Raw genomic sequence first — 11434 nt, 5'->3', positions numbered from 1 at the left:
CAGGGCATAGTGCAACACAGGCCCTGCATGATCTCACGGTAGAAATTTAATTTCATTTCTAGTTATTTGGGGTTATGATCGGGATTATATCTCTCAGGCAGAGAAAGTCATTAATCAAGAAAGGGACCTCTTAATCCTCTGCCTGATTTGAGGGAGAGATGCCAGGGGCTGCCTTTTCAGCAGCATGGAGGAGCTCAGCCAGGGGTGATGAACAGGCGTCTCTGCTGCTGTTGGTGCCACCGTGGATTAGCAGGTACCAGTCTGCTCCTACCTATCACAGGCACCAGTGGGCAGATGGGCTGCCAGATAGCAGGCTGACAAGTGAGGGCCTAGACAGTGGCTCATGGTCTCGTCCTTGGACTCATGCCTCAGACCTTAGAAGGTCCTTCAGTTGAATGGTCAATTTCAACATTATGCCCCAGAAATGACCTAAATCTAAGCACATGGAGCCTCCTTGCTTTGTCGGGGTCACAGCTTCGAACCTGGTAGTGAGAACCAGCGTCTCTCCCCCATTCCTTTCTCCCCCTCACTTCATCTCTGCCCAGCATCTGCCCTTCATCCCACCTTCATTCCTCCTCCTCTCTTCCTCCATTTTTACATCATTGGCTTCATCCTTCCAGTGTCAGAGTCTTGCTGCCTAGAGAACATCGTCTAAGATACAGGTCTTGACTTTGAATAGCCACAGGACTAGGGAACAGACTTCTGCCCTGGTCACTTAGTGGGAATGGTGGCAATCTCAAGATCTGAGATCAAGAATGAGGCATTGGACTGGAGCAGGTAGGGCGTTTGCCTTGCATGCAGCTGTCCTGGGCTCAACTCCCAGGGTCCCATATGATCCTTCAAGCACCCCCAGTAATGACCCCTGAGATCAGTGCCAGGAATAACCCCTGAGTACTTCCGGTGTGACCCCCCCCCAAAAAAAACCCCCCAAAAATTAAGGTGTTTATATGTGTTGACTGGTGTTGCCCAAGCCCCTTTCTTCCTGTAACCTTACCTGCAAGAAAGACCTGCCCATTTCTGGGTGGGGTCTTTGATAGGTAACAAAAAGGTTTGGCTGGAGGGGCAAAAGGGGGATTTACATGGATGGACGATGGAGAAGGAAGCAGGAGGAGATGGCTGAGGGACAAAGTACAATGCAGGGCTGAATAGGAATCCAGCATAAAAAGTAACGAGAGAAGCCACACATGTTGGCTAGGGCACGAATAAAGCTGATATTTCCTGGAACCTGTCTGCAGATGATTTTCTCGCCTCTACCTGAACCTACTGAACTGCTGGCTGGAGGGGGTTGCAGACCCCTCCTGGCCTTGAGGAGAAATTACCTCTCACCCTCCATCACCATCTACCACCATCCAAGCCCATCCAAAGAGCTTAATGCAATGGGCTGGATGTTGTTGGACTTGTTGGATCTAGGCTGGGCACATCTGGCCAGTGTCTTTTGTCCTTCCTAGCTTATTGTGTGTGTGCCAGTGTATATTGTGTCCCTGAGGTGTGTGTGTGTGTGTGTGTGTGTGTGTGTATGTGTGTGTGTATGTGTATGTGTGTGTGTGTGTGTGTGTGTGTGTGTGTCCTCCATCATGACATTGATCTGGATTGGAGACTGCTTAAAAGGCTTGGGGTTTGGGAGAGTTTCTGGGTTGCTGGAGGGATCTGAACCCCTCTGAGAGCGCCCAGTCAGCTTCCTTCCACACCCAGCCTCCCCTCTCCAGTCCTCCTCCACCCTGCTCAGCTCCATTAATTGAAACTGGTGGCCCCAGGCACCATCACATTCCCGCCTGGGGCCTCCAGGCTCCGACTGTCATGAAATTGCGTGAAGATTTTTCTGCGGCCATGGAGACAGTGACAGGAACGTGGCTGGACTCCGGAGTTGTCATTTGCTCTTCCAACCAGCTCAGGCCTGCTGCCCCAGAGCCGGGAGATGCGATAATTCAATTGGGGTGCCCCGCCTACCCGAGTCTGGGCTGGGCCCAGATGCATGGTCCAAGCTGCAGCAGCCAGACAGATTTGCGAAATGGAACAATTACATGGAGAGCGAACTGTCTGGACTGATTTTCCCTTCATGCGCCTCCAGCCCGCGCCCTTCCCGGCATCGACTCCATTAGCCAGACACAGCCTGGACAGGCTGCACTGCCCGTCCTCTGACTCCCACCACCTGTCCGCACAGCTTCCCTGAGATTGCTGGGGCCTGGAAGGCCTGGGCGGTTTTCTCCTGGCATCTAATGAGTGTTATCCCCAGGATGTGCTGTCTCCTCTTGGGGACACCCACTCTGGCCAGAAGGAAGGATGCCCTGTGTGGTATTTGTTGTGTATGAAAATATTTCCATAAGATTATTCTTTGCCTGTTGTCCCACCTTGACCTTCCAGGTGGGGGCGCTGTTGAGAGCCAGATACATAGATTGGGAGCGAGGTATTGAGGGTCTTTTGCCAGAGTTGGCTGGCTGGCTCTAGGTGTGTTTTGGAGCTAGCAGCAGGCTGACAAAGGACTCTCTTTGCCCAACCTTTTACCCCTTAGCCCTCCTGTCTGCGTGGATTATTTGCTGCGGATACATATTACCAAGATCTCCCCCCAAAAGGGGACAAGGGGATGGGAAGCAATTTCTCATTCTGGGAGCTCTTTGTGGATACACAAACAACCAACAGGGAGTAAACGGGACCCAACAAATGGGGCAACAGTTATTGATCTTCCCACTGGGAACTCTGGTTCTTTGTGGCACCTTCCCCCCTCCAGATAAACAAGTCCAGTGGGGGCTTGTCTGAGGCCCACTGAGGGCCCGGCTGGCTTCCCCTCTCAGCAGAAAGAACAGGGTCATGAGAGGAGTGTGAAGGTGGCCCTGGCAGATGCCCGACATGCTTCTCAGAAGTGACAAGTGGGGAAATAGAGGCTTCACAGGGGAAGAGAGGGTGAGATGCTGCCCCCTGGGGGGAGGGAACTCAGACCCTCCTTTTGGTTGTTCCCAAGCTCCTGAAGCACAACTCTGGACTCTGGGGCCTCAGCACATCCTGTGCTCAATACCAGAATAAATGTGGTACTCAGTCAGGTCTGAGAAGTGGCTTGAAGGCTTGGTCCAGAACTATGTTGCCCCATCCACAGAGACCGGAACAGGGCCTGGTGAGCTGTGGAAACTCAGCAAAGACTTCTTCACTGGGCCAAGGGGATGGAGGATGCCAGATAGAGCTGAGGACAATCTGTCCTGCCCCCACTGACTAGTCATTTGGAAAGACCACAGGGACTTCCCTGCCACAGCTGTGGGCATGAGGGAGAGACCTCTGCACTGGTTGGCATCAGCTGCCAGGTACAACCCTTTCTATCTCAGACCCCTAGTCACCTCTGGGGGAAGAGAAGGTGTCTGGGCCAGGTCATCCTTTGGCACATCCTGTCTCAACATCTTGAGAGTTTGGGGGACTTGAGGAAGCCCAGTGGCTAGTGTTCTGAGCAGATGAACAGTGGCACCCAATATCCTCCCTAAGCCTTCAGGATGAGCAGAGACAGAGTAAAGGGAGCCCTGGGCTTGGGGAGCCTGCTCCTAACCCTGGGAAAGAAGGGTTCGAGGACTATTGTCAAATGAGGGCCACCTTCCTGACTCTGTTTGGCAGAGGCTGTGCCTCTGGGCTGCAGATTTCAAACCTCTCGTTGCTGATCCTGAAGCAAGGGTGCTTCTGGAAAGAGGAGCTGGACCCTAGAGAACCTGAAGGGGTTGAGGAGGGGTCCCCCTTTTTCTTTGTGGGGCTCCAAGTGGGGCTAAGTATTCATAGCTGAGGCATTTGAGCCTCACCTAGCCCCATGTCATGGCCCTTTGAGGGGCTTTAGTTTCAGGGTTCACCCCAAACTGCTCTCTAAGAGCTCAGGGAGGGCATGAAGCCTCAGGAGTGACCTGAAGGTGTGTCCCAGAATTGCTGAGTGGCCCAGGCACTCTGCCCCTTAGGACTGGAGCCAGGTCACCAGGCTGGATGGTCTTTATCACATTCCTTGAGATGATTTTTCTCCTTAAACTCATCTCAGGTCATATTTCAACTGTTGTTATATCAGCTTTTATCTAGATCTACTCATCTCAATAGTTGCAAAAAAAATTTTTTTTTTTGGTCATACCCGGCGTTGCTCAGGGATTACTCTTGGCTGTCTGCTCAGAAATAGCTCCTGGCAGGCACAGGGGACCATATGGGACACCGGGATTCGAACCAACCACCTTTGGTCCTGGATCGGCTGCTTGCAAGGCAAACGCCGCTGTGCTATCTCTCCGGGCCCAATATTTGCAAATATTGCAGCTTACTATTGCATCACAGATACTGTGAATCTAGGTATATGCTCACAGGATATAGGTATATGCAAGCAGAATATGGGGAATATGCAGACTATTATATACATGCAGGACATGGGAGTGTGTGTGTTCTAATATGAGAACATGCACCCAGCATCCATCTCAAGATTATGGGAATGAGATAGAAAACAGACCCAGTCCTTCTGCTGTGTCTCATGACTGTTTCCCCTTCTGCTGTAGGTTTGAAATGATGCCTTATGGATGTCAGATCAAGTAAGATGTGAAGGTCAAAGGCCAGAGGACTTGGATGGCTCTGGAAAGGTCTGACAAATGTCAGAGGATCATGCCTCTCTCAGCTGGATCCAAGCACAGTGGGGCTTCCTGTGTTGGAGATGCTTTCAATCAAGGTGCCTACTTTAGGGTGCATGTCTCAATGGGCCCACATCTCTGGGCTTTTGGATGACTCACCTACCTAGTCCTTTACTCCTTTACTGCTGGTCAAAGGACCTCTCTCTCTCTCTCTCTCTCTCTCTCTGAGTAGAGCCTTGGAAATATATTCTTCCCTTGTCATTCTGGGCCACACTGGCTCATGGTGTGAGTCATCCCTTTGCTCTCCCTGCAGTCCTCCCGCATTTCGAGATGGCACAGAACTTGCCACACCTTTGCTCGGTGTTGTGCCACAAGGAATTGTGGGGCCCGAGGCATTGTGTAGGGGTGGTGGGGCAATGGCAGCATAAGGAGGGTGCTTTTCTGACCCTCGAGACTGCCTACTGGCATTTAGGCTACAGCTGTGGAAGGAGTGAGACGAAGCCAGGGCAGCCAGTGGTGATGGGACTCAGGTGAGGCAGTCTCAGGGATGCAGAGGGCAGGCCCAGTACCTACTTCCTGCCCTGCTGGTGCCCGAAGTCCTTGTGTTTGAAGATTCTGGGACTGGTGGGACTGGTGGTGGGATAGGGCAGTGTGTGGATGTATGGTTACTGCTGGCAGCACTGAGCTGAAGTCACGGTTCCCCCAGTTCAAACACTTCTTTGGAGGAATAGAGGAATCATGTAGCTCTCAGAGTAGATGCTCAGTCCTGGGTGTTTCTAGAAGTCAGGGGAGGCAGGGTCAGTCTGGCCAGGTGGACAGAATGGGTTAGGGTGTGCTCCAGACAATACCAGCGTCCATCAGAGCCTCCCTGAGGGTGCAGGGGCCTCCCAGGGCCCTCACAGTCCTTAGGGATCCCATGGCTGTGGGCAGTTCTTGGAGACCATCTGGTGCTGGCCATCCACCCTTTATATTTGTGCCTCACCCTTTATATTTCCTATTCAGCCTCAGCCTCTGTGTCTCTTTGAACCCCAGCTAACCTGAACTTCAAGATGTTTCCTTGCTGGTCAGCCAGGCGAGGATGGTGTCTGGATGGAGAGAGAGACCCTCACCCTCTTTCCCTGAGCCCCAGATCTTGAGCCAAACAAAGGCCCCCAAGCTGCTGACCCAATCATGCTTGGCCTCGGGAGTTGGGGTTCTTAGACCAGGCCTAGCTTGTTGTCTCCTCAGTGCCCGGCCATATGGACACCTCGAGGGTGGAGCTGGACACCCCAAGGGTGGTTTCTGGGGCCTCTTCCAAGAGCTACTGGCTCTCCTCCCCTCTTCTCCCAGAAAGAAAACCTGCTGTTTTCTTGGAAGCCAGGAAACTGTGTCAACAACCTCAACCTCAGGCCATGGAACCTAGAATGTTGGTTCCTCAGCCCTAGAGGGAGACAGGAGGGGTGTGTGGGAAACTACCAGGTGGATAGAGCCATATGATGTCACACACTTTGGTTACACTCTTAACTTTGGCACCCTGAGAGGGAGGTGGTCCCTCTGGCAGGGCTGCAGTTGACGTGGGTGGTGTTGGTGCCTGCCCACCCCCTGCCTCCACTGCCCCTAACAGCACAGGGAAAAGGAGCCTTTTGTGTGGGATAGTGGGTCAGCTCTGCTGCTCAGGCCTGGGAAAGCTGAGCCCTGATGACAGCGAGGGATGGGTAAAAGGTTTGTAATGAAGTTACAATTGCATTATTGATCCTGGGACCCCAAAAGGAAGCTTTTTAACCCACCTGCCCCAACATCCCTCAAGCCCACCAGTGAATCCTGATCCCCACTGCGTGATCTGAAAGGACAGAGTGAAACGAGTCACCAGGCTTCTCCCAGCCCATCTGAGTGGGGTTTTCAGTGTCCTTGAAAGCACCAGTTTCGTGCTGCAGGGTGGAAGAAGGCAACAAGATGAAACCCAAAGGTTGGGGAGGCATCTGAGAGAAAGGGGGCTTGGCCCCATCCCTCATCTTCAGGAGCTGCTCACTTAAGCTCCTGGCAGATGAGGACCCTGACTGAGCCACTGTTTTGACTACAGTCTCTTTAGTTTTCCTGAATGACGTCTTGGCCCTTTTGCTTTGCCAAGTGTGGAAACATCCCCATGAGCGTTGGGGTAATTTTCCCACTGGGTTTTGCTGCTGCTAAAAGCCCCAGTGAGTGCATTTTTCTACGTACTTATTTGTGACTGTAAAAAAAAAAAAAGTAAATGGCAAAATTCATGTTAAAAAAAAACTCGACCATCAATCCTCAACAAATTGGCAATTACCTCAGGTGGGTGTTTTAAGCAAAAAAGGTTTTGCTGGCAGACACAGATTTTTGTATTCTAAATAAGGTGTGTGTGTGTGTGTGTGTGTGTGTGTGTGTGTGTGTGTGTGTGTGTGTGTGTGTGTGTGTGTAGGGGGGTTGGAGTTTCTAGCTGGCCTTACTCTGGGCAGTTTCCAGGCACTTATTATTATTATTATTATTATTATTTTTTTTTTTTTGGTTTTTGTGCCACACCTGGCGGTGCTCAGGGGTTACTCCTGGCTGTCTGCTCAGAAATAGCTCCTGGCAGGCACGGGGGATCATATGGGACACCGGGATTCGAACCAACCACCTTTGGTCCTGGATCGGCTGCTTGCAAGGCAAACACCGTTGTGCTATCTCTCCGGGCCCTCCAGGCAATTATTGAGGTGAATTCCCATGGCAGTGCCCTGAGATTTGGCAGAATTGAACACCAGCCTGGGTGCCCTTTCGTGCACCTTCTATCGAAGGGGAGAAAAATAGTTTCTCTCAGCCCCGCTGATGCCTGTTACTCCAGAGATGATCTGAATGCCTCAGCTCCAGAGAAGGAAGGGTTGGGGAGAAAAGGGAAATAGATGATCCTGGCCTCCCAATAATACAGGAGCAGATCGAAAGGGAAGAGAGAGTGGCAGCATTCTTGAAAGGCAAACACTTGGGATCTCCTGTCCAGAGTCCTCAATGACCGAGATCCTGAAGCCTGTGGTCATACTAAAAATTTTTCCATAGACGCATTCACACCCGCTGTCTCCCGACACCCTGCACTCCACCCCCACCCCCACCCCCTGCAGAAATCTTTGCAGGATCAAATGAAGCACTGTTTTCGAAGAGGCAATATTCCCCACCAGGCCTGATGAAGCAGTGCTCTGGTCTCCCGGGAAGCCCGGTACTCGATTTCAACTTGATATTGAATTTAAGCCTCATCCTTTCAGATAAAGACAGGACGCCCGAGCCCACTGGGCAATGCCAACTGCCCCCACAGGGCAGGGCAAATGCCTGACGACTGCTCAGATCCACCTTGATTGCACCATCCTGTGAGGGACTCTTGCAAACATGCTTTTGTCTGCATTAAGGACCTCATAGTAATGAGTCCCCTTTCTTTCTCAGAGATGAGAAACGTGGGCTGCCTTGGTGGGGGGGAGGTGGGGGGACCCGAAGGGAACTGGGCTAACTCTCAGAGGGGGCTCCCAACTCCCTGGTGTTTCTCAGTTGGCCCTTTCGATTCTGCCCTGGGAGTCACCTGCCATCCCCCACCTCAGAAATCATTTTTGTGCTATTGAAACCAGTTCCCTTGCTTGAGCTATAATTCAGTGAGTCCCACTAGGACCCCCTGAGTGGTGAGGGTGCATGGATCCCTGTCGGATCCGAGTGCAAGCACACTTGGGTGTCTATACTGTAAGTGTTTACACTGGTCCATGGTGACTGGGGAAGCTTCATTTGTCTGTGGCTTCCCCCTCCCTCCCTCCCTCCCTCCCTCCCTCCCTCCCTCCCTCCCTCCCTCCCTCCCTCCCTCCCTCCCTCCCTCCCTCCCTTCCTTCCTTCCTTCCTTCCTTCCTTCCTTCCTTCCTTCCTTCCTTCCTTCCTTCCTTCCTTCCTTCCTTCCTTCCTTCCTTCCTCCCTCCCTCCCTCCTTCTTAATGGCAATCATTAAAACATCTACTCATGCCCAGCATTGTGCTAGTAACTGAGAAAAGGAAACCAACAAGACTTTGTGCCTGTGTGTTTGACTCTGCTCTAATTGTGGTCCTGCCATTTTGAGCCCAGATCTGATGCAGTAATGCAGTTACCATGAAAAAAAAAATCAGTCCATGTGCCAAGAGCAAATTTATCCTCTAAACACACTGACCACAACATTTTTACCTCTCCTGAAGTGTCTCCAACATCCAACCCTGTTTCATGTGCAGACGCTGCTTCAAAGGAACTAAATTTAGTGAGAGAAATAACTCTGAACTTCAGAGTCCTTAAATGTGGCCTTTCCTTTCCTCTGTGCATATGACAGAGAAAAATGATAGCGAGCAGGTCTGTATTGAAACTCCTGCATTAGATTGCCATCGCTGGCTAATAATACATCATAATTATTCTTATAGGGTTAAGCTCCTCTTTGCTCTTCCACCTGCCTCCCGGAGATAACCTCTAAGGATGTCTGGGAAGATAGTGGGGCTGGAATTTGAGAGCTTTCACAGCAGCTGAGCTTCCCTTGCAGTTCATTATAGAGAAGAGATGGGAGTTGAGCCGTGACTGCAGAGATACTGACGACTACTTCCGATCTGCTCTCCGGGCAGCCAGATCTTGGAGGCAGCTTGTGGACCAATTTCACCAAGCAGACCCTGTTCGTCTCTCATTATCTCTGTGGGGAAAGAGGTATGTCCTTCAAGAGCAGGCTGGACTCCCTGTAGCAAAGAATAGCATGTGTGGGAGAAGGACAGCGTGAAGGTAGGGGCTGAGGAAAGAAGCCAGGACTACTACTGGCCGCCTGGGTGTTTGGAGTTGAGCATCTTTGGTGTGGTGCCCCTGTTGGGTCTGGTGTCAGAGGGGCTCCCTGTCGTAGGAGGCAAAAGCAGGAGATGAGATGCATTTTCTTGGTCATTGCATCCTAGAGGACAGAGTCAGGCCAAAGCAGGGGCTAATGTTTGTTGTCTCACTATGAAAGCACAGGTATGGGTTTCCGTGCAACCAGGTTCCTGTGGGGAGGGAGTAAAACCATATTCTTCCCCATCTCCGCTCTCTGGGGGAAACTCCAGCTTTGGGGGGCAGCAGAGATGTTGTAGTGGGTGTCTCAAGATGATGGTCTTTTTGCCACAAATGGTGGCCGTACTGCCCTGGGTAGTACTCACAGTCTCCGGAGCTTGAACTCTGGCTGTGCCTCTCACTGCAGGTGAAAACCAATGATGGCCTGTGGGGCTCCCTGGAACAACCCAGGCAAGTTTCCTGCACAAAGGAGTGGAAGTGGCAAATGTCACACATGCTGGGCTGTGGGTTTTCATTTACACTTGCAGGGCTGTTTCATTTTCCAGCCCAGCTCCTCTTCCCTCCCTCCCTCCTTCCCTCCCTCCCTCCCTCTCTCTGGCCCCCTTCCCATTTGTCAGTGTGCCCTTGGCTGCTTCTCAAGGTTAGAGTCACTGCCAAAAAGTGACCCAGGCTGGTGACAGGGAGGAAAAAGGAAACACTGAACCATGCCAGAAAGGAGCATGACGGTGAGAACTGGAGGGATGGTTAAATGACAAGGATTTGAACTTTCCCTTGGAGTCTCCTTTGTCCAAAGAAGAATCATTTTATTTGCTTGTTCAGCTCAGGGCAGAGACCTTAGCTCTAGAGCAAAGGCTCATATCTTTTATAGTAATAAAAGTATCCCCCCACAATTAAACTACATTATATCACATGGAATACAAATGTCTATTGCATTTCTTTGTTTTTGTTTTCTTTTTTTGGGGGGGAGGGGCACACCTGGTGATGAGTTGAAGTATTTAAGGGAATTAGTTAATGAACCTTTAAGGGGTGGATTGATGATTATACCCCCTCCTGGAATGGTAATTGGACTGGGGTACACCCCTGCCCAGCACCCCCCTCCCCCAGCTGACAACTGTCCTAAGTATAAAAAGGTAAAAGCCTAGCAGTTAGAGAGGGCCCAGGTTAATACCTGAGCAGAGCCTGCCAGCCAGCTGAAGATCAGAGACTCAGGCCCGCCCTCTGGTTGAGCCAGGCTTGACAGCATCAGAAGATGCAATTTGCTCTGCCTTTTTCTCTCTCTTGTTTCTCTCAAACCCCCAGATTTACAGGCCTTTTTTTTTTCTCCCCCTGAACTCCCCCACCCCCACCCCTGCTGACTTTAGGAGATATATAACAATATTGGCTATATATATCTCTCTAATATTCACCCCTTCCCTCCTAACCACAACTGCTTAGGCTAAATTGCAGGTCGCTATAGTTGATGTCCCTGGTTGAACCCTGGCGGTAGTGCTCAGGGGTTACTCCTGGCTTCACTCCTGGCAGGGCTCAGGGGACCATATGGAGAACTGGGGATGGAGCCAAGGCAAGGCACGTGCCCTACCCATTGAACTATTGCTTTTGCCCCAAGTTGCATTTTTTGTCTCTCTTACAGCTAAGCTGTGCGACTTAACTCTGGTCCTTGAGATCTGAAGAGATGTGGTAGACTCGGTTTTCGTTGCTTAAAAGAAATTGGAGCAAGGGCCATAGATAGTTTGGCAAGAGCTAAGGTGCTTGTTTTCATAGGTAGATGGAACTCATATGGTTCCTGAGCCCCACTAGGAGTGATCCCAGAACACAGAGCCAGGAGTAAGTCTGAGCAGAGTCAGGTGTGGCCCAAACAACAAAACAAGTTCTATTGAAGTAGAACTTATATACAGAGGTGATGTGTCCATTTCATTCCAGATGTGTGGCATGGACATTCTCAAGCCTGTCTACCCCCATCAAGATAGAAAACATGCCCAGTGTCATATACAGAATCCTCCCTGCCCATCCTACTCTCCAGTACTTAGGTGAGTTTAGTAGTTCAAATTCCTTGAACTTGGTATTTTAGCAGGCATGTCTCCTTGTTCTCTAGTCAAGGCAGTA

The sequence above is a fragment of the Suncus etruscus genome, chromosome 17 (assembly GCF_024139225.1).
Source record: "Suncus etruscus isolate mSunEtr1 chromosome 17, mSunEtr1.pri.cur, whole genome shotgun sequence".
NCBI lineage: Eukaryota > Metazoa > Chordata > Mammalia > Eulipotyphla > Soricidae > Suncus > Suncus etruscus.
The sequence above is the reverse complement of the archived record's forward strand: the minus strand, read 5'-3'. Positions refer to the sequence as shown.